Below are 21,818 nucleotides of genomic sequence, written 5' to 3' on the forward strand. Positions count from 1 at the left end.
TAAAGTACTTGTTTAAACATGAGTGAGCCAAAATGGCTATGCGACTTTGATTATCTGACATGACATAACTGTCTGTTCTAGTCTATGAAACCTCTATCATGAGTCTGACTGAAAAACATACTTACTGGGACAAGGCCCCCAGCATACCTTTAGATGCATAACTAATCATAAGATAAAAGTTGACTAAACCCCGAATGAGATGGGGCTCACAAATAAGCTGATACGAATGCTGTCCTACTGAGCAGATGTGTCGTCCTGTATATCAGTACCTGCATCGTGAAATGCAGGCCCCCGGGCAATAAAAAGGGGACGTCAGCACATTGAATGTACTGGTATGTAAAGCAACCGGAAGAAACAACATGGAACATGGAATAACATAGTTAGAACTGAAACTGAAAACTTGGACATGAACATGAGCATGAGCATGAGTACAAAATCATGAAATTTAAAACTGAAACTGAGTACTGGAAGCATGAGATAGTCTGTAGTAATCTGTAATAATCTGTAATACCGACATAAACCACCACGGGGAGGAGCGTGGAGTCTGATCTCTGCCCGATCAGCTAAGCCATCTCGTACCTTGCCGGGGCACGAGTCATGAACATAACATGAATGGATCCAAATCCCTCAATGGGGAACATATAAAGGAATCGTCCTACTGGGCGGAGCGATTCTTATCCTACGTTGGCATACGTAGTTTCAGGCTATCTGAGCCTTCTCGGTATTATTACAACTCCCGAACATGAAAATAATATAGTTGGCTAAGAAGCCCATGACTTTCGGGAATTAACTTGTACTTGTCTTGAAATCATGATTTCACGAAAGGACTTGTAAACATATTTTCATGAAATAACTTGTAAACTTGATCATGAGAAATACCATAATGCATAATCATACGTTTGTAGCTGACTTGAAAACATGCTTGTAATTTGTAAAATAACATTTTACAATTTCATATAAACATCATGAGAACACATGAGGAAGAATTCATGATTCATGGATTAAGCTAGGATTCCTAATGTCCGAAATGGAGGTTTAGGAACACAATAACGAACATATATACGGAATTCATGTACATACATACATACATAATTACGGGCTACCAATACATTGGGTTTAATGCCCTAGGAGTTGAACTTCATAGAATTTACTAAACGGATCATGGGGAAGAACATAGAAGTTCCCACATGTGGATGGAAGTTCTACATACCTTAACCTTCCGCTTTTGGGCGTATCACAATGTCCTTCACCCCCTTCAACTTCAATCTATAGCATACAAGTCATAGTGATTCTATATTAGCAACAATATCCATGTTTTGTTCATCTAAGCATTTTATCAAACACTTAGTGGGCATGAAGCTCTATAATCCCCATTAATGGTGTTTTCTTCACCAAATCCCCATTCTTTTACTTCTAACAATTTCTACAGTCTCAATTAGATGCAATTAACATCATTCTTCATAATCCATATGAATACAACAATCCCAAGTCATCAATCCAACAATTCTAACATAGTTCATATAATCATCTTCAACAAACCCAATTATTATACTCCCAAGAATTCATCAATTCATAACTATAAATGATTGGGGAGTAAAAATATTACCTTTTGGGTAGTCATCACGAAATCAACACCCCCAAGTCCGATCTTGGGCTTAAAATGACGACAACGACTTGTACTACACATTTTCCTTCACGAGCTTTGGGATTCGGGGCCTTAAACTTGGTTGATTTTCTACTTTCTCTCTCTAATTTCCCTTCTCTCTCACTTCCTCTCTCTAAAATCTGAGTTTTGGAGGAAAAATGGGCTGTTAGGGTAATATTTTCTTTATATACCAAGGGGAAAATGGGTTGACCCAACTTGAAAACGGGTTGGGACCTTGCTGTCTTAAAACATCCATATCTCCTTATCCCGACGTCTCCTGTGAACCCACAACCTATGGTTGGAAAGGTTTTTCAATTATCTACAACTTTCGTTCTTTGCGTTTTCCCAAATTCCCAAGTTATGATAGGGTTATGGCCTCCCGAAGTCAGGTGACCCGAAACGTACTTAACGGACCAAACGACGGTTCAAACGACGGAGCGTCGATCTGCTCCGTCGAATTGGTCAAATTTCCAGTGAACAATGGACAATCGACGGTTCAAAGGACGAACCGTCGATCAGATCGACGAAACGTCGATCTTCCCGTCGAAGTCACCCATTTTCCAGCGAAGACAGGCTTCAGTGAAATGGGCATAACTCTTTGCAAAGATGTCCGTTTGACCTCCATAATATACCGTTGGAAAGCTATTTCAAAGGGCTACAACTTTAATCAAGGATGTTTTCCCAAATTCCAAATTAATAATGGGGTTATAATCGTTGGAAGTATGACCTTCTATAAACTCTCTTGCAAACATGCTCCGTAGAGTGGTTTTCAACTTTGCTTTGCCCAAAGACATTTCTTATGACTTAATTGGTTTTCAAAACACTTCCTATAATCCTCATATTGGTTCCATTATATTATCATCTTATGAGTCAAACTTTCGTCCGAAGTTACGAGGTGTTACAATATCTCCCCCTTGGGATCATTCGTCCTCGAATGATAACCATTCGGGATTCTACAAAAATTTCGCTAGAGTTTCCCCTGTAATAAGGCACTACCAACCTGTCACAAAAATCCATAATATCATTGCCTCACAGGGCTACATCACAATAGCATTATAAATTGGCCACACACGACCAAAAACATGAAAAGAAAGCTTCCATACCTCAAAATCTTGGTGCTTCATCATAAATCTCTTCTGCAGGCTGAAACAAGTGCGGGTACCTGGATTTCATATCCTCCTCGGCTTCCCATGTAGCTTCCTCAACTTTCTGACTCCTCCACAGGACTTTCACTGAGGCTACTTCCTTAGTTCTCAACTTGCAAACTTGACGATCAAGAATGGCTACAGGGATCTCCTCATAGGTGAGGCCATCCTTAACTATTATAGCATCAGCAGGAACAACCAACGAAGGGTCTCCCACACACTTCTTCAACATCGATACATGAAACACTGGATGAACAACAGCTAACTCTTGTGGCAACTCTTGTGGCAACTCAAGTTCATAAGCTACTAGACCAACCTTTCGTAGAATTCTGTAAGGTCCAATATATCTGGGATTGAGCTTCCCTTTCTTTCCAAATCTCATAACACCCTTCATAGGTGAGACTTTAAGGAACACCTAATCATCAACTGAAAATTCTAAGTTCCCTTCGCCTTACATCTGTATATGACTTCTGGTGACTCTGAGCCGTTTCAAACGCTCCTGTATTAACTTGACTTTCTCCATATCCTGATAAACTAAAATCTGGTCCTAGCAACTCTGCCTCACCAACTTTGAACCAACCAATTGGTAATCTACACCTTCGCTCAAAAAGGGTTTCAAATAGTGCCTTACCAATATTAGCATGGTAATCCTTTTTCTTTTATTGTAAGTAAACTCAATAAGAGACAGGTGGTCATCCCAATTACCATTGAAATCAAGGACACATGGTTACTGAACTGAATGAATACAAGATTACTAAACTGCTGAGATACTAAACTGAATGTCTATTGTCCTGACTGAAGACTGGGCTGACTGAATACTGAGCTAACTGAATACTGGATTAGCTGAATACTGAGCTGACTGAATACTGGATTAGCTGAATACTGGAATGGCATGAATACGTGAGTACTGGACTGATATCTGAGTACTAAGTTGACATAAATATCTGAGTATTAAACTAATCATGAATATCATAACATGAGATCTGAATAGCGTATCTGTCTGACCATTTATCTGAGGATGAAAAGTTGTGCTATGGTTCACCTCTGTACCCAATCCTTTCTGAAAGGATTTTTAGAAGTTCGGTGTGAACTGAGCACCATAATCTAAAATAATGGACTCTAGGGTCCCATACAATCCAACAATTTCATTAACACATGACTTGGCATAATCTTATGTTCAATTTGTGGTCTTAACTGGCAAGAAGTGCGCTGACTTCGTAAGTCTGTCCACAATCACCCAAATTAAATCATGCCTCCTAGCTGAATGAGGTAGACCTGATACAAAGCCCATATTGATCATTTCCCGTTTCCAGACAGAAATATCATTATCCTGAACCAAGCCACCAGGCTTCTGGTGTTCGGCTTACACTTGCTGACAATTCTGACACTCAGCTACGAACTCTGCCACATTCTTCTTCGTATCATTCCACCAATAAATATCCTTAAGATCATGGTACATCTTAGTGGAACCTGGGTGGATGGAATACCTAGAGTTGTGAGCTTCTGACATGATTCGCTCTTTAAGCCCATCTACATCTAGAACGCGTAATCTGCCTCGATATCTCAAGGTACCATTATCTCCCCCTTGTTCAAAAGCTAAGGCTTTCTGTTCGTGAATCTCCTCTTTCATCTGCAGTAAGTAGGAATCACCAAACTGCTTCTCTCTAACTTCGATGACTAAGCAGGAATGCCATGTTCTGGGCAATAACTCCACCTACTTAAGAGTCTGAAAGTCAGATTTCTATCTTGGATAAGCAGTGAACTTCTTTCACCTTAGTTATCTTGTCTGCCTAAATCATGAACCATACTTCCCATACTTGATTTTTGATACTTCCTAAAATACTCATAGTACTGTTGTGCGCTAAGTCTATGACTAGCACCTTAAGGGTTAGAGTCTTGTGCAATGGCACTACCCTTTTGACACATAACTGGGCATGATCTTATAGATTTTCTGTGATCGCCTAATCGATAGTAATTGAACTTGATAATATTCGTTCGATGATCATTCTACTCAATTCAGGTTTCCTCTAAGACGAGGCATATTCCTTATGAAGACTATCTCATTATGCCAACTTAACTGAACTAAGGTTCTTCATATCTCATAATAACCATTCGGGTCTTCAATTATCTCGCTGGACTTACTGGTGATTTCTGCATCTCCCCCTTAGACCAAGGCTAACATCTTATACTTATAAATTCTTCTCTTCTGATGGGATTGCAATTAACATTTCTTATCTTCTGTAATTTCTTTGTATTCTACAACACTGACGATTTTTTTTTTTTTTGACTCACATCTGAGCAATTTCTCATGGGAAAAAACTAAATTTACTTACATGAACGGGTTGCTACTGTATTCATAACTGGCATACTCCATCTTAATGACTTAACTCTGCTCACACTGTAAATATTAGGACAACCCCTTTTTGACAACTCTTAAAGGCTATTCTTCTGTAGTTTGCTCTTTTACGGCTTAGCTGATTTCTTCTTCCACTAATCACTCTACTCTGAACTTAACTTAAGCCCTTGGTTTCTAACACACATTCGGATGTATCCGAACTGTCACCCACTCAAGGTGTTCATCTGAATAGGGAATCAAATTATATTTCTCAAGGTTAGCCGCACTCGTAACTTAGTCAAATCTTACCATTCCTGTTGACATGACTTTTCCAGACATATTACGAACTTATATCTTATTCTCCTTCTATTTCTAGGAAAATATTTGGCAGAGTTTCCTATGTATTTCTTACTATCCCAAAACCTGCACGCAGGAAATACCAACAATGCCTCACAAGGCCAACATATATACATATATCATATCATATCGTAGCCACACAGGGCTCCCAATTTTGACAACAGTATAGAAATGATGAACTTACCTCATATGTCCAACTCAAACTGTACCTGTTACACTTTCCTGTTTATTTTCCCTTTCAATCTTTAACTAAAGATAGAGTGGGTCCTGATGACCTCCGGTAGAAAACTGTCTACCACCACTCCTTTGAGATCCTCCATGATTTACCTTTCTCAAGAACATCATTATCATTCAACATACCATTCATTCCACTTTCAATAGCACTTGAAGTCTCATTCGTTACCAGTAAGTACTGCACAATTGTACCCCCTATGGGTAAACATCCTTACTTGGACCTTGAATTTTCTATTCATCTCCTGCACATTCGAAACGTACGTAATTCGAGAGGAAAAGAAGTTTCTTATTGCTCTAAGATTCATGGCACGATCTAGAGTAGAAAGAAATGAGACAATCCTGAATGTCTTGGTGGTCAACTGTTTATATGTATGGCGCGCACACACATATAAAAGTGACCCCACTGGACACGGTTTCATAGACTCCCTAAGACACTTGAACCTAGGCTCTGATACCAAGCTTTGTCACGCCCCGAACCATGGCCTGGACGTAACACGGCACTCGGTGCCTGACTACATGTGACCGAGCGAACCACATGACTTGCTGAATCATCATGATGCATAACATAAGCGGAATATAACGTGAATGCATGATGAGCCTTTATAAAACATAATAAGTCATAATACTTAATAAAGTACTTGTTTAAACATGAGTGAGCCAAAATGGCTATGCGACTTCGATTATCTGACATGACATAACTGTCTGTTCTAGTCTATGAAACCTCTATCATGAGTCTGACTGAAAAACATACTTACTGGGACAAGGCCCCCAGCATACCTTTAGATGCATAACTAATCATAAGATAAAAGTTGACTAAACCCCGAATGAGATGGGGCTCACAAATAAGCTGATACGAATGCTGTCCTACTGAGCAGATGTGTCGTCCTGTATATCAGTACCTGCATCGTGAAATGCAGGCCCCCGGGCAATAAAAAGGGGACGTCAGCACATTGAATGTACTGGTATGTAAAGCAACCGGAAGAAACAACATGGAACATGGAATAACATAGTTAGAACTGAAACTGAAAACTTGGACATGAACATGAGCATGAGCATGAGTACAAAATCATGAAATTTAAAACTGAAACTGAGTACTGGAAGCATGAGATAGTCTGTAGTAATCTGTAATAATCTGTAATACCGACATAAACCACCACGGGGAGGAGCGTGGAGTCTGATCTCTGCCCGATCAGCTAAGCCATCTCGTACCTTGCCGGGGCACGAGTCATGAACATAACATGAATGGATCCAAATCCCTCAATGGGGAACATATAAAGGAATCGTCCTACTGGGCGGAGCGATTCTTATCCTACGTTGGCATACGTAGTTTCAGGCTATCTGAGCCTTCTCGGTATTATTACAACTCCCGAACATGAAAATAATATAGTTGGCTAAGAAGCCCATGACTTTCGGGAATTAACTTGTACTTGTCTTGAAATCATGATTTCACGAAAGGACTTGTAAACATATTTTCATGAAATAACTTGTAAACTTGATCATGAGAAATACCATAATGCATAATCATACGTTTGTAGCTGACTTGAAAACATGCTTGTAATTTGTAAAATAACATTTTACAATTTCATATAAACATCATGAGAACACATGAGGAAGAATTCATGATTCATGGATTAAGCTAGGATTCCTAATGTCCGAAATGGAGGTTTAGGAACACAATAACGAACATATATACGGAATTCATGTACATACATACATACATAATTACGGGCTACCAATACATTGGGTTTAATGCCCTAGGAGTTGAACTTCATAGAATTTACTAAACGGATCATGGGGAAGAACATAGAAGTTCCCACATGTGGATGGAAGTTCTACATACCTTAACCTTCCGCTTTTGGGCGTATCACAATGTCCTTCACCCCCTTCAACTTCAATCTATAGCATACAAGTCATAGTGATTCTATATTAGCAACAATATCCATGTTTTGTTCATCTAAGCATTTTATCAAACACTTAGTGGGCATGAAGCTCTATAATCCCCATTAATGGTGTTTTCTTCACCAAATCCCCATTCTTTTACTTCTAACAATTTCTACAGTCTCAATTAGATGCAATTAACATCATTCTTCATAATCCATATGAATACAACAATCCCAAGTCATCAATCCAACAATTCTAACATAGTTCATATAATCATCTTCAACAAACCCAATTATTATACTCCCAAGAATTCATCAATTCATAACTATAAATGATTGGGGAGTAAAAATATTACCTTTTGGGTAGTCATCACGAAATCAACACCCCCAAGTCCGATCTTGGGCTTAAAATGACGACAACGACTTGTACTACACATTTTCCTTCACGAGCTTTGGGATTCGGGGCCTTAAACTTGGTTGATTTTCTACTTTCTCTCTCTAATTTCCCTTCTCTCTCACTTCCTCTCTCTAAAATCTGAGTTTTGGAGGAAAAATGGGCTGTTAGGGTAATATTTTCTTTATATACCAAGGGGAAAATGGGTTGACCCAACTTGAAAACGGGTTGGGACCTTGCTGTCTTAAAACATCCATATCTCCTTATCCCGACGTCTCCTGTGAACCCACAACCTATGGTTGGAAAGGTTTTTCAATTATCTACAACTTTCGTTCTTTGCGTTTTCCCAAATTCCCAAGTTATGATAGGGTTATGGCCTCCCGAAGTCAGGTGACCCGAAACGTACTTAACGGACCAAACGACGGTTCAAACGACGGAGCGTCGATCTGCTCCGTCGAATTGGTCAAATTTCCAGTGAACAATGGACAATCGACGGTTCAAAGGACGAACCGTCGATCAGATCGACGAAACGTCGATCTTCCCGTCGAAGTCACCCATTTTCCAGCGAAGACAGGCTTCAGTGAAATGGGCATAACTCTTTGCAAAGATGTCCGTTTGACCTCCATAATATACCGTTGGAAAGCTATTTCAAAGGGCTACAACTTTAATCAAGGATGTTTTCCCAAATTCCAAATTAATAATGGGGTTATAATCGTTGGAAGTATGACCTTCTATAAACTCTCTTGCAAACATGCTCCGTAGAGTGGTTTTCAACTTTGCTTTGCCCAAAGACATTTCTTATGACTTAATTGGTTTTCAAAACACTTCCTATAATCCTCATATTGGTTCCATTATATTATCATTTTATGAGTCAAACTTTCGTCCGAAGTTACGAGGTGTTACAGTTATGTTCTATCTTTCACATTATTAAAGCTAAACTAAGTAGGTGCAATTGTTATGTACCACCAAGTGAGAGATGAACTTGTTTAAAGTATTTCAAGTGTAACTCCTACTCATATGCATCAACGATGTATCATGATATTTTGAAAAATTGACCTAAGTCAATGTAGCAAAGCTGTAATAAGGAAAACTAGATAATCCTTGTGTGAATTAAGAGACAATGTCAAGCGTTTGATAGACATGCATCGCCTTATATCAATTTGTTGATTTGCGTCTTTTGTAAGCCATTAAATTGAGGAAGCAAGGGAGAAATGTAGCGCCGGCCAAGGTAACTTAATGTGCATTAGTGGAACAATATGAAGGAGAAAAGGGAAAGAACCAAGAGGTTTGTATTTGTGAGTTAGATTTACTAGAGCTAGAGAGGGGCATGGTTTCTATGTAAATCTCCTTCTCTAAATCAATAAGTTACCCATTTTTGCTAGAATAGTATATTGGATCAGTACGAGTAGCTTGTTATTTATTCTTAGCTTTTATTCTTTTGGCATTTAATAATAGAATATGTATAGTGCATATATACTACTTGAAGTTGCATCATGTTCCATCTAGATATCAGATAAGATATATATAATTGTTTCCTGTTTAGTGCTTAAAAGTTGAATGGGACATGTCTCAAATGTAGTTGGTAGGGAAATGGAGCTCATACTTTACCTTAAACAAGAATGCAGTTTCTAATTAACAGTGATGTTTGCTACATGATGTAGACCATGCATATGGCACTTCTTCCTGAAATCTACACTCCCTTTTATCTAGGAGGTGTTTAGTTAAATGTTATGTACTATTGAACTTTCAAGAAGTGAATGCTGGTGTAAGGAACAACTGATATACTCCTTGCTGACTGCATGAATTGCAATGAGTATGATTTTTCTCTGTAGTTGTTCTTCTTCCTCTATCCTGTAACATTCTGCTGCCTTCTGCACCACCCCTAAGTGTTGTTGGGCTTTTCTTCTTTTATTTTATCGTTATTATTTTGTTCTTGGAAGTCTTCTATTCCTTCTTCTTTCTCCTCTAATTTTTCCATTTTCCAATCTTTTCATTGCTGTACTTGTTCAGCCACTCTGAGCATAATTGGTTATCTGATTGTTAGCGATTGCTCTGCATTCTTTAAACTTTGTGATTTGTTATTGGCTTTTCTATTTTCACGATTAGTTCTAGGGTTTGATTAGATTTCTTCTGTTTGTGCTGGTTGCTGGGTTGTATCTGATGCACTTATGGTACAGCAAAGCGATACTATACCTAATTAAAAAGTTATTCTTATTTATTATGATTTGAAGGAAGTGAAAATTTGAAATGAAGAACACTGCATCTAATATGATGTTCCTTTGAAGTTCTGGCGGTCTGTGGATCCAAACATTTGTAAAACTTATGTCAGTCTGCTTTCTCTTGACGTCAAAACTATTGTTTACTTACAAAATCATAATGGAAGATCAGTGGGTAAACCTAGACAGATCATTGGTAGGAAGCTTGCGCCGAATGTAGAGGATTGCTTATGATGGGAATTTGAACCCTTAAGACTTAAAAGCACTCTTATTAGATTTAACTTCAAATGAGCTGGTTGGCAAAATTGTCTTCGTTCTGACAGTGAACCAAAACAGTTGTTTGTTTGTTAACCTTATCTTCTTTTTGAAGAGATATAAAGAGAAGGGATGAATTAGTCTTAGTTTTTTTTTACCCAAAGTTGAACTCTAGTTTTTTTTACCCAAAGTTGAACTCTTATCTATCACCATTCAGTTTAAACCAAAAAAGGACCAACAAAATTCGATGTCTCAAGTACACTAAAAAACCAAAACATTCTGAGATAAATAATTTCTTGCTAAAATAGCAATAAAGTAACTAAAAAGAACCGATGAGTGAAGAATAATCCAACAGTCTGCATGATATCCCCAGCAGTAAACTTAGTACCCCTGTCCTTGTCAGCTGCTGCACGTCCCTTAGCCTTTCGGTCAAGTACTGATTTCCTGTCTTTGTCAAGCCTGAGTTTTGTAATAACATCTTAGAACAGTGAATACCAACATTAACAGTAGATCCATTGACCTTCTCTCTAGTTGTACAGTCAATGTGAATCACCCTTTTTCTTATAATCTAGAAATCCCCATGGGTTTGTGGTGCAAGGTTTGAAGCTTGGTGGATACTGGGCTTGCCCCTCCACCCTTCTCCTCTTAAATACCAAGCTTTTTTTTGCAGCAGAGTTCGACCCATACATCCCGTGATGTGCTCTTACTAGTAGTCCAAATCCCTAGGGGCGTGAATCACCCATTTCTTGCGGTACACTTGCCCTCTCAAGTCTCAACCTTTGGAGGTCCCCATTGACAACCTGAATTTTGTCGTCATTCCTCACCGGCATAGATGGTACATTGTACTTCGAATGTAAGTCGGAAGATAATGATACACTCATCAACACCCTGCACGCGCTTGACGGCCATGTGGAATGGCCTTCCTGCTGAAACTAAAAATGCTGAAGCACATGTCCTTAAAAGAGTAACTGGTTGAATAATTGAGATGACATGTAAGGTTTGGTCACTTGGATGATAGGAAGTTCTCTTCTTTGTTCCTAATATATGTGGTTCTACTGCGTGATGTTACTGAACATGGATACCAATTTTGCTTCTTGCATAATCTCTGTTTTGTTGTTACTGCAGTGAAAAGGTCTAGAAAGGCGAAACAGCTCTAAGGGTTTTGTGGGCAGTAGTAGATAGCCTCTTGACTGATGTATAATGTAAAAATGAATATCTACTGACTAAGTTAAGCATTGACATGAACCACTATCAGGTTTTTGACTAACATGGATTTTTCTACTTTACTGTCTTTTTGGCCATGCTGTTTTGTTTGTGTGTTGTGTGTGCGGGCGGGGGGGGGGGGGGGGGGGGGGGCGGGGGGGGGGGGGGGCGGGGGGGGGGGGGCTGCTGCTCGATGGATTTGGGGTTAGGGTTCGTTTTGTTTCTTTGCTTTCATATAGTTGAAACTGGTAAGCTGAAATCTCATTGTGTATCTGGAGGAATATGCACATTTGCAAGGGGAACCTTTTATGCTCTGTCCTGTTCATCAACAGTTCAAATGCCATTTTTTAAAAAAAATTGGTACCTGGAGTTGGGCATCTGTGTGCTGTTAATGGCTAAGGTGTAGTCCATATGTGAGGATGAGACTACTAGCTGGATTTTATATGTGAAATGTTCAAAAGTTATGGTATGATCATTTATGTAAAATTGTAAATGTTTTGACTTTCTGGATGAACATGAAATAAAAAGGTGAAAATAGTAAATCGCTTTGCGGTAATGGGTGATCAAGATTTAGCACCTTCTCTACTTAACTTTGTTAGCACCTTCTCTACTTTAACTTTTTTAGCACCTTCTCTAGCATATTTGTTATCTATCATTATGCAATGGCTGATTCTACGAACATCCGGTGAGAATTTTTAGTGACTCCAAAATGAATTCATTTTTATAATGATCTTGGTCAATGGCCAATTCTTGCCTTTATTGTGATAAGGCATAAGTACCCTGACGAAGTGTCATCACCACAAAAATCAAAATTTAAAAATACAAGATATAAAATTTAAAAAAAAAAAATGCAACAGAAAATTAGTAAATAATCAAAATTACACAAAAAACTGCACATTTACACAACCCTACGCAAAACTGAAAACTGCACTACACATCCTCAGAAAAAACCTATGTTTGTAAATTCCTTAAACAAATAATCAGAAACTAAGTAAATAATAAAAAAAACCTAAAAGTAACTGCAAATTTAAATTAAGAGGAATTTAAGTCTTTAAGTTGATGTTCATGTAATTATGGGGAGAGAATATAGGAATCAGGTAGTTATCTTCCGTAATTATCTTCAAATCAAATATTTGACCCTACGTGGGAGACTCCATTGGCCCTTTTTCAGGGCCATTTAGAGACAACAATTGAATGTTTCTTCAAGAATTTGCTAGCATTGAAGATTATACTGTTTGTGGATTTCCAATTTGTTCCACTTGGTTGATTCCAACTCAATCGGTGCCGTTTACCCACTCCCAGGGGTGAATCCATTTACTCGCTCTCAGGGGTGAATCCATTTACTCGCTCTCAGGGGTGAATCTATGTATAAAAAATAGGTCACGTGAACTCATGATCACCCGACTAAACTCGCTATGTTATGTATATAATCCTTAAAATATATCTAATATTAACTAAAGGAACACATGTCAAAAAAAAAAAAAAAAAAACTGAAGGAACACATGGTGAAACTATATCAAGTGCTGGGTTTAGTCCCTTAAAGTTGTGGGATCGAACCCTACTAAATGCATTTTTTGCGTCTTTTTCCTTAATTATAAGGTGAACTCATCCTTTTGAAATCCTGAATTCGCATCTGCCCACTCTACACCATTGAAGAAGCCACTCAACTCTCTCTTCATCCTTTCTGCTATCAATGCAGATTCTCTGGTAAAATAAAATGAACACTCGATCTTTTTCTCTGCAAATTGGTTATGAATCGTAGTACTTATGTTCGTTTATTATTTATGGAGTATTGTTTTTGTGTTGTTGAAGGATGGGGCCGCCATTATTTTAAAGTTTTGTGATCTAAGTAAACAAAGTTAAATTATAAGAACTTTCTGATAAAAGGAAGTAGTGTTGTTTTTTATGCTTTCCTTTGTATATGGAAAGGAAAATTTGTCAAAAGAACTATGAAAATGATTAAGAAAGTATACAAAGGAAAGCATATATAAACAAGATTACTTTCTTTGTATATCGAGCTTTCCTTATTGTTATTTTGACAGGAAAAGTTCAGTGAATGATATGTCAATATATATAATTTCAATTGGATGTCAAATATGAGGATGGACATTTATTTGTTAAAGTACTAACTTTTCTGATGTAATGGCCTTTGCACTCCTTTAGTCTTAAAAATCCCTTTTCCTTATAGTATTTGGATTCTTTGATGTAGCATAAAGTAATCAAAATATCGATTCATTATGTTCCAGTACTTGTGCAGTTGTAATATTTCCGGAACTTTTTAAATAGTCCTAACTATTCTACCAGCAGATCTTTCTATTGGTATAAATCGTTAATGCATCCTCGTTGAGTTTTCTTGGAGAGCAATGTATAGTGATTTGCACTGAAAAATTTTCTGGTCCAGGAACATATGAAATGAGCATTTCCATTTATATTTTTTGGTAGTCAATGTGTAGAGTCGTATTATATTACTTTTCTAAATTCTTCAGTATTTGCAAAACACACTACTTAATCTGAATGGCGTCAATTTATAAAGTAGGAGCATTTGCAAAATATGACTGTAGATGCTAATTTCATCAGCAAAGTTTCCAGCAACAAGATGCAATTGAACTTGAAGGTTCGCGTTGTTTGATTGTAGAAAGTTCTGGATTGTGAGAGACCAGGAAGTTCATTATCGCTAGAGTTGATTCTGCAGGATGAAAAGGTAACGCACACTACTTTTACAATTATTATATTCTAAATTCAAAAATTTGGGTATGTGACAATATATTAAGTAATTGGTTTGTCCAAACCAAGAAATGTCATATTTTCCCCTCTTCCATCACAAATTTCAGTAATGGATAGTGTAAAACTTATTGTTGAGATTGAAGGATGTTTGTATGAATTAAAAGAGGTGTAGTTTTGGAGATCTATCATATCTTGGCTTAAGGAAAATAAAGGTGTGCAGAACATTACTTTTTTCATTTTTGTGAACCAAAATAGTGAATTTTAAATGGTTGAACAGATAGTATAATTTATCAACGTAAACACCAATAGTGTACCCTATCCACCTAAGAACATAACCATCTTTTTTCTCATACTTAAAGAAAGGAATAAATCGGATTGATTCCTTTAAACCCAGATATATTTAGCACCTTTTGCAACTATTTCAAATCTATTTTCGAAAAACATCCAAAATTGTGCCAAAGAAATCAGGTCATTCCCGAAAAATGTTTGACATTTATTCTTGTATTGTAAATCAATTACTTGATTTGCGAAAATAATTGGGTTTTGAAATGACTGCAACTTCAATTTTTTTCGCCGGGAAATGGTGTAATGGTGTTGGAGGGTGAAGATGAAAATGGTGGGGATTTTGCCTTTTTTCAATTTTTTTTTTTTTTTTTTTTTTTTGTAAAAATAAGGCAAAACAATAAAGAAAAAGTCAAAAGGTTATTTATAAAAATAAAAATGATTTGGCACAGTTTTATCTGATGTGGATTCTGACATCAGCAAAATTGAAAAACTCACATCGTCAGAGGGGTTTAAAATGCTTGTTTTGATCATGTTCCGGGGCCTGGATGAAACTTCATGAAGTACAGTCACCAGGATGTCAAATCAGGACATGTAAAAGGGTCTCCCAAGCCATTCTGCCTTTATGAAATAATATTTATGTAATTTTGAAAAGTTTGTAATAATCCATTCCTCTAAAGTTTGGTGCTCCAATGATTAAGCTAAACTTTGGCCTCAAGACCTACAATTTAAATGTACACATGACGATAACCCCACCTTACAAAATGCATCTAGTTCTAGTGTTTCCTCTCAGTTACATGATCAACGGGATCAGTCGGCTAGAGAACGGGGTTAAGGGAAAAGGTGCAAATATACCCCTCAACTTTGCGACATAGAGCAGATAATACCCTCGTTAAAAAACTGGTGTATATATACCTCTGCCGTTACAAAATGGTGTAATTTTTTTTTTTCTGACATAATTTTTCGTAACAATCATTTATCTTATTTTTTTAATTAAAAAAATGCTACGTGTCTTTAAAAAAGTCTCCCATATTTTAAGTAGACATTTTTTTAAAGCCACGTGGTAATTTTTTTTCTGGTGGGTCAGGTCAGGTTCATTTTAAAAAATGAATAGATTTTTTTTTTTTAAAGTCACGTAGATATTTTTTAAACGAACCAGATCTGACACGCCAGAAAAAAAATTACCATGTGGCTTTAGAAAAATATATCGACTAAAAAAATGGGTAGACTTTTTTTTAAAGTCACATCACATTTTTTTTTTAATTAAAAAATAAGCTAAATGAATTTATCTGAAGGAGACACCCAGAAGCATGTTGTTCAGGCACGGTTGGTTGCTTCGGGTGAGGTCAGCAGGGCCATTATCTGAAGGATTTACCATCCGCAAGACAGAAAACTGGGGGAAATGTAGCTCGGTCTACCAATTCAGCGGCTCCCCGAAATTCCCAAGTCTAGCAGGGGTGCGGGGCAGTAAAGTCCGGCAATATGGGCGATGATCAGAACTGTCTGCATGCACTATCAGGTCGTCAGGATATAGAGGCTCGTGGAAATGTTGTCACAGGTATGCTAACAGTCTTCACCTTCGATGTATTTGCTCTTATGGACCTAGGATCCACTCTATCTTATGTAACCCCTTACATTGCTAAGAAATTTGGGATATAACTCGAAAAATTGCATGAACCCTTCGAAGTATCCACACCAGTTAGGGAATCAGTTATAGCTAGACGTATCTATAGGGGTTGTCCAGTGTTAATCTACCACCACAACACCATAGCAGACTTAATAGAATTAGAGATGGTAGACTTTGACGTAATCATGGGCATGAATTGGTTATAGTCCTGTTATGCCTCAGTGGGTTGTAGAACCAAAACAGTAACCTTTGATTTTCCCGATGAACTTATAGAATGGAAGGGTAATTAAGTAGCACCTAGGGGTAGATTTATTTCCTACTTTAGAGCCAGAAAGATGATTTTCGAGGGGTATATTTACCACTTAGTTGGTCAAGTGGCTTATGGGCTTGAATTGCCACAAGACTTCGTTTTCGTACACCCAGTATTCCATGTGTCCATGTTGGGAAAGTGTGTGGGAGACCCGTCGTTGGTTATCCTGACTGATAGCGTAACAGTTAAAGATGGTTTGACTTTCGAGGAAGTCCTAGTAGCAATCCTTGATCACCAGGTTCGCAAGTTGAGAACTAAAGAGGTAGCCTCAGTAAAGGTTTTGTGGAGAAGTCAAAAAGTTGAAGAGGCTACATGGGAAGCTGAAGAAGACATGAAGTCTGGATATCCCTATCTCTTTGAAGAATCAGCAGAAACAGGTGAAGGTATTATAATTTTCCCTTTCAGATTTTTCCTTCTATAGTTTCCACGTTATCAGTATTCAGCCAGTTAGACAGTCAGCTTAGTAGTTACTCAGTTCAACAGATAATTCAGTTTAGCCCCTTTCAGCTCAGTTTTCATGTGCTCATGTCAATTAGTGTGCACGTGTCTCCGCAGTCCCTTTTAACCAAAATCCATCATTCGAGGACGAATGATCCCAACGGGAGATATTGTAACACCTCGAATCTTTAACTTAAGCCTTGACCATGATTTAAGACTTAGAAAACTAGATAAAGAATGTGGGAATTGGAATTTTCTCCTCAGTTGTTAGATGGGGATTTACGCCCCAGATTACGGACCGTATTTCAGTATATGACCTATATTCAAATAGTAATTTGTCATCTAAATCACTGTGCATTCTGGAATTTGGCTTGAGGAATTATATTGTTAAATACGAACCGTATTTTGGAATACAACCCGTAAATTATGGTTGTATTTGAGAAGGAAAATAAAAAAGTGTTTTTGTTTTGAAATATGTTAAATTACGATCCAGGTTTACGGACCGTAATTCAAAATACGAACCGTATTCTAGTCCATATTTCTCAGCCCGCACCAGAAACTATAAATACCTGGTTTCAGTTCTAATTTTTATCTTTACAAGTCCCTAAACCCTAGAACGACCTGTTCCTTTCCTCCATCACCAAGAACACCAAGGTAAGTCAATTCTAATTATCTCAAGTCAATTCTAACATAAGATTACAAACATTAAGCATGAATTCAATGTTCTTAACCTAGGGTTTTCAAGAAAACCCATTAAGGGTTCAAGACTTAGGCTTTTGGGGTTCTTCTCAATTTCAGACCAGTAGTAACAAGACTTGGAGCGTATACAGGTATGTGAGGCTAACTATCTATGTTAGGGATTGTTCATGATTCTCCTTACGCCTCATTCTTCACACTTGTCAGTAGTTTGACTCATAATACAGTTTAGCCCTAGTTTCATGATATGTTATAGAACTGCTATCTTTTGGGTTGCAGTTACAGAATTTGTTCATGGTTGTCAATTCGAATATCATGAAATCAGCACGTAATCTTTATAGACTATGTATTGTTACCACATGAGTCTCAATCCAGAAATTCAGTATGCTCAGAAACAGTCAATGTTTTCAGCTCAGTCCCGCATGTCTATTTCAGTTAAGTATTGTTCATTGTTGTTATAGTCTCAGTATTTATTAATTATCCATAATTGAACATATGTGATTTTACCCGAGGGCACAGTCTTATGTATATGTATACTTGGCCGAGGCCATTGACTGGCGCCCTACTAGGCCGAGGCTATAGCGTGCATTTATTATTAGGTTGAGACCCCATATATACAAACACAGATAAAACATTTGATTCGGATACAGAGCAGGGAGTATTCATATCTCTACTTCCTTTGCTATCACAGTTTATAGTTATCAGTTTCAGTTTCAGTACTTTATTGTTTCAGTTGCGGTACATGTCAGTGCAATTCAAATGTGCTAATGTCCCTTTTTAGTGCTTGGACAGATGCAGGCAACTATATACAGGTTGATGACTAAGCTATTTAGGAGTGCACATATCAGCTATTGGTGAGCCCCAGATTCTTTCGGGGCATTGTTAGCTATCCAGTTATTTAAGTTTTTAGACAGCTATGTTATTCAGTATTCTTATAGGCTTCATAGACACAGTCCAGACAATTAGATATTTGTTATGTTAGCCTTGTTGGCAGTTATACTCAGTTGTTCAGTTGTTTTTGTTTAGCCATGTTGGCTACTTTTAGATATTTCAGATTGTCTAAGTATTTCCGCAGTATGATATTTCAGTCAGACTTCCAATTAATCATCATGTGTTAGTTTTATTTTATAAATCAGTTATGTTTTGGTATCACATGTTGATTCAGCTAGCCAGTTGGTTCGCTCGGTCACATGCAGTCATGTAGCGGGTGCCGTGTTATATCTAGGCCCAGGTTCGGGGCGTGACAGATTTTCGATCAATAGTTTTTATGATTTTCTTTTATATTAGTTTTTCATATGTAGGTCGATTGATCAAACCTTATTTATAAAGATTATGCCTCTAGTATTATTTCTTGTGTAGTTTGATTTATCGTCGTCAAGGTTTGCAATTGTTAGCTTCCGCATGACGTCCTGATTATTTTAATCTCGACAAGTGGTTTCAGAGCCAATGATTCAATCAAAGGTTTAACGAGGTTGAAAACAAATTCAAGACGAGTTCAAATCAAGAGCAACCAATTTAACGATAATGAAGAGTTTTGTCAGAACACACACACACACACACACAAAAAGAGTTTGAAGTGCAACATGCGGAGATGAAGTTTAAACCATATTTTCAACATTCTTGCTGCTGAGTCTTTAAAAATTTAATAAAAATAAAACATTTTAAACTAATTTTCAATCCATAGTATTCTTAACCTTATTTTTAACAATGACAAGTAACAGTGATGAAGATTATGTGAAGCAAAAAAATTCAGGCCAAGGGAAGATTTGTTAGGGTTTTTGCCTTGATTTTCTTACCATATTTGATTTTTATTTTTCTTTTGAAGAAAAGTCAAAATATTACCATGATTGTTTTTACTTTTTCCTGAAAGGAAAATACTATTCTCTTCCATATTTGACTATTCCTTATATTGGAGGAAAAGTTTTGCGCATCTATAAATTGAATACATCCTTCACAATTGATAGAAAATCATAGCTAATAACTTGCCCGGAGACTTTAGCTCAAAGCTTCTCCAAGGCCCACACCATTCTAATTCCTTACTTTTACGATTATACTTCATTCTTGTTAATCTCTATTGCTGATTTTATCATTAGTTTGGTCGCACTGATCCACCTGTTCTTGATCATGTGTACACATTCCACAGTACCGATTTAAGGGTAAATAATTTGACACCCACCGTGGAGCCTGGGCGGTAGTGGTATCATTGTGACTCTGTCTTTTAAACTAATCCTTTTGAACTCTTTTTCTCTTTAGCATATGTTTTAGGTATGTCAGGAGTCAACAACAACCAAACTACCGGAGATGATGCTAACAACGAGCGGATTGGCCCGAATGGCCATCCCCTTCGAGACCCTACAGTAGTTGATCCATCGACCTAAAACATGGACGACATAAAAGCACCAAAAATAAGCCAATCCAAATTGGCTCTTAATTTCTTTCCAATGCTTAGTGATTTTTTTTCCTACTTTGGTCACATACGTGGTTGTAATTAATAATATTTGATGCATATTGCACCCTATTTTACCAAGGCTAAGCCAAGTACAACTTATGGGGCTCTAAAAGGATTAATTATGTACAGAGTTGCTATCTAGTAATTTAAAGTATGCAAAAGTACCTATAAATAATTAATATATGAAATTTAAAAATGGTCAGCGAAAATAAGTGAGATTCTAGGTAAGGGTTCAAATTATTCTGAAGGAAAGATGTTAAGCATCCTTCAAAATCCACAAAATGTGGTTACCGGCTGGACTAATTTTAACTATAGGAGAGATGTGTAAGAATGATTCATTATTACTTACAATGAGTTTTAAAATATTCAAAGAAAGAATGATAAATATGAGTGTTAAGTAGTAAAAGTAAATATCTATATACGCAAAGTATAAAAATAAATTTAAAAACAATAAGATAGATAAGGATGTAGACAATAAAATTCGCGTCGAGAAAATAATAATCAAGACAGGAAAATATCGCAACAATCGTTGTATTTGATTATAGAATATGAGTGTTATAATCTCTATGATTCCTCTGATTCGTCTTTCAGCAATAAAGTCAAGGGCTTTTGAGCTTGATCTTGAACTTGATGGATTTGATCTTGACTTGTACTTGGATTCACGGGCTTGAAGCTTGATCTTGAATCTTCGTCTAGATCTCTAGAACTTCTAGTGAAATACTTGAGTGCTTGAATGCTTTTAGCTTGTAGAGAAATCTACGGTTTTTGATCCACGAGCTCTCCCTGATTTCTTGTTAGAATATTTGTCCTTTTTTTTTTTGAATTATGAGACCCCTATTTATAATTGTAGGATTGAGGAGTTGTGATAAAGACAGACTTCTTTCGATTAATCAGATTTAAGCCGACATGTCGATATTTGATTGTCCGGAACATGTCACTTGTACACGTGACACGTTTTCATTGGCTTTTGACTTGACTAGGCATGCTGCATCATTTTGATATGTGTTGTGATCCTATTAGTTCCATTTCTTGACTTGGCATGCCACATCATTTGACACGTGGCACCAATTTGGGCCTCTTGGATAAGATGACATCTTGGGCTTGACAAAGTGGGTTCATCATTTGTAGCCCAATTAAATGGAATAGCCCAATGAAATTGGATTATTACTTAAATCCATGTTTATTGGACTTAAATAATTAACCCAGTTATATTAGCCCACAATTTACGTATTCGAACTAATATATATTGAAGTTAATATAATATGAATTTCTCACGGATTTAAATTTAAGAAAATTTCGTTATCCACAAATGCCCCCACTTCAAAACTTGTCATACATAAAATTTATATGACCAGACTTGAAGTATTATGAAAATATTATTTGTTTGCATGTACCCTCCGAAGTGCGGCTCTGAATTCCAAAAAATAACATAGGCATAATATACTTCTGCCAAGTGAACATAGGCATAATATACTTCTGCCAAGTGAAATGGATATATATAATCAAGGTTGACGTAACCAAGGCGGGTCCCATATAATATATGCAAACCAAGATGGAATTGACCAACTTATTTCTGCTTAAGGTGAGGAGTACTATTTCTTCCAAAAGGAAATGGATTTAAAAAAGGT

General features: G+C 37.1%; 2 long non-coding RNA genes across 2 annotated transcripts; both read right to left on the minus strand.

The window, feature by feature from the left end:
• Positions 1-44: 44 nt before the first annotated feature.
• Positions 45-1,953, minus strand: LOC132610843 (uncharacterized). Its single transcript, XR_009571330.1, has 3 exons — positions 1,607-1,953; positions 1,211-1,266; positions 45-269 (listed from the first exon to the last, which is right to left on the minus strand). It is a non-coding gene; the product is annotated as an uncharacterized LOC132610843 (long non-coding RNA).
• A 4,358-nt stretch (positions 1,954-6,311) lies between these two features.
• Positions 6,312-8,299, minus strand: LOC132610680 (uncharacterized). The gene is made up of 3 exons (XR_009571259.1): positions 7,953-8,299; positions 7,557-7,612; positions 6,312-6,615 (listed from the first exon to the last, which is right to left on the minus strand). It is a non-coding gene; the product is annotated as an uncharacterized LOC132610680 (long non-coding RNA).
• Between the last annotated feature and the right edge of the window lie 13,519 nt (positions 8,300-21,818).

The sequence above is a fragment of the Lycium barbarum genome, chromosome 9 (genome assembly GCF_019175385.1).
Source record: "Lycium barbarum isolate Lr01 chromosome 9, ASM1917538v2, whole genome shotgun sequence".
Taxonomy (NCBI): Eukaryota; Viridiplantae; Streptophyta; class Magnoliopsida; order Solanales; family Solanaceae; genus Lycium; species Lycium barbarum.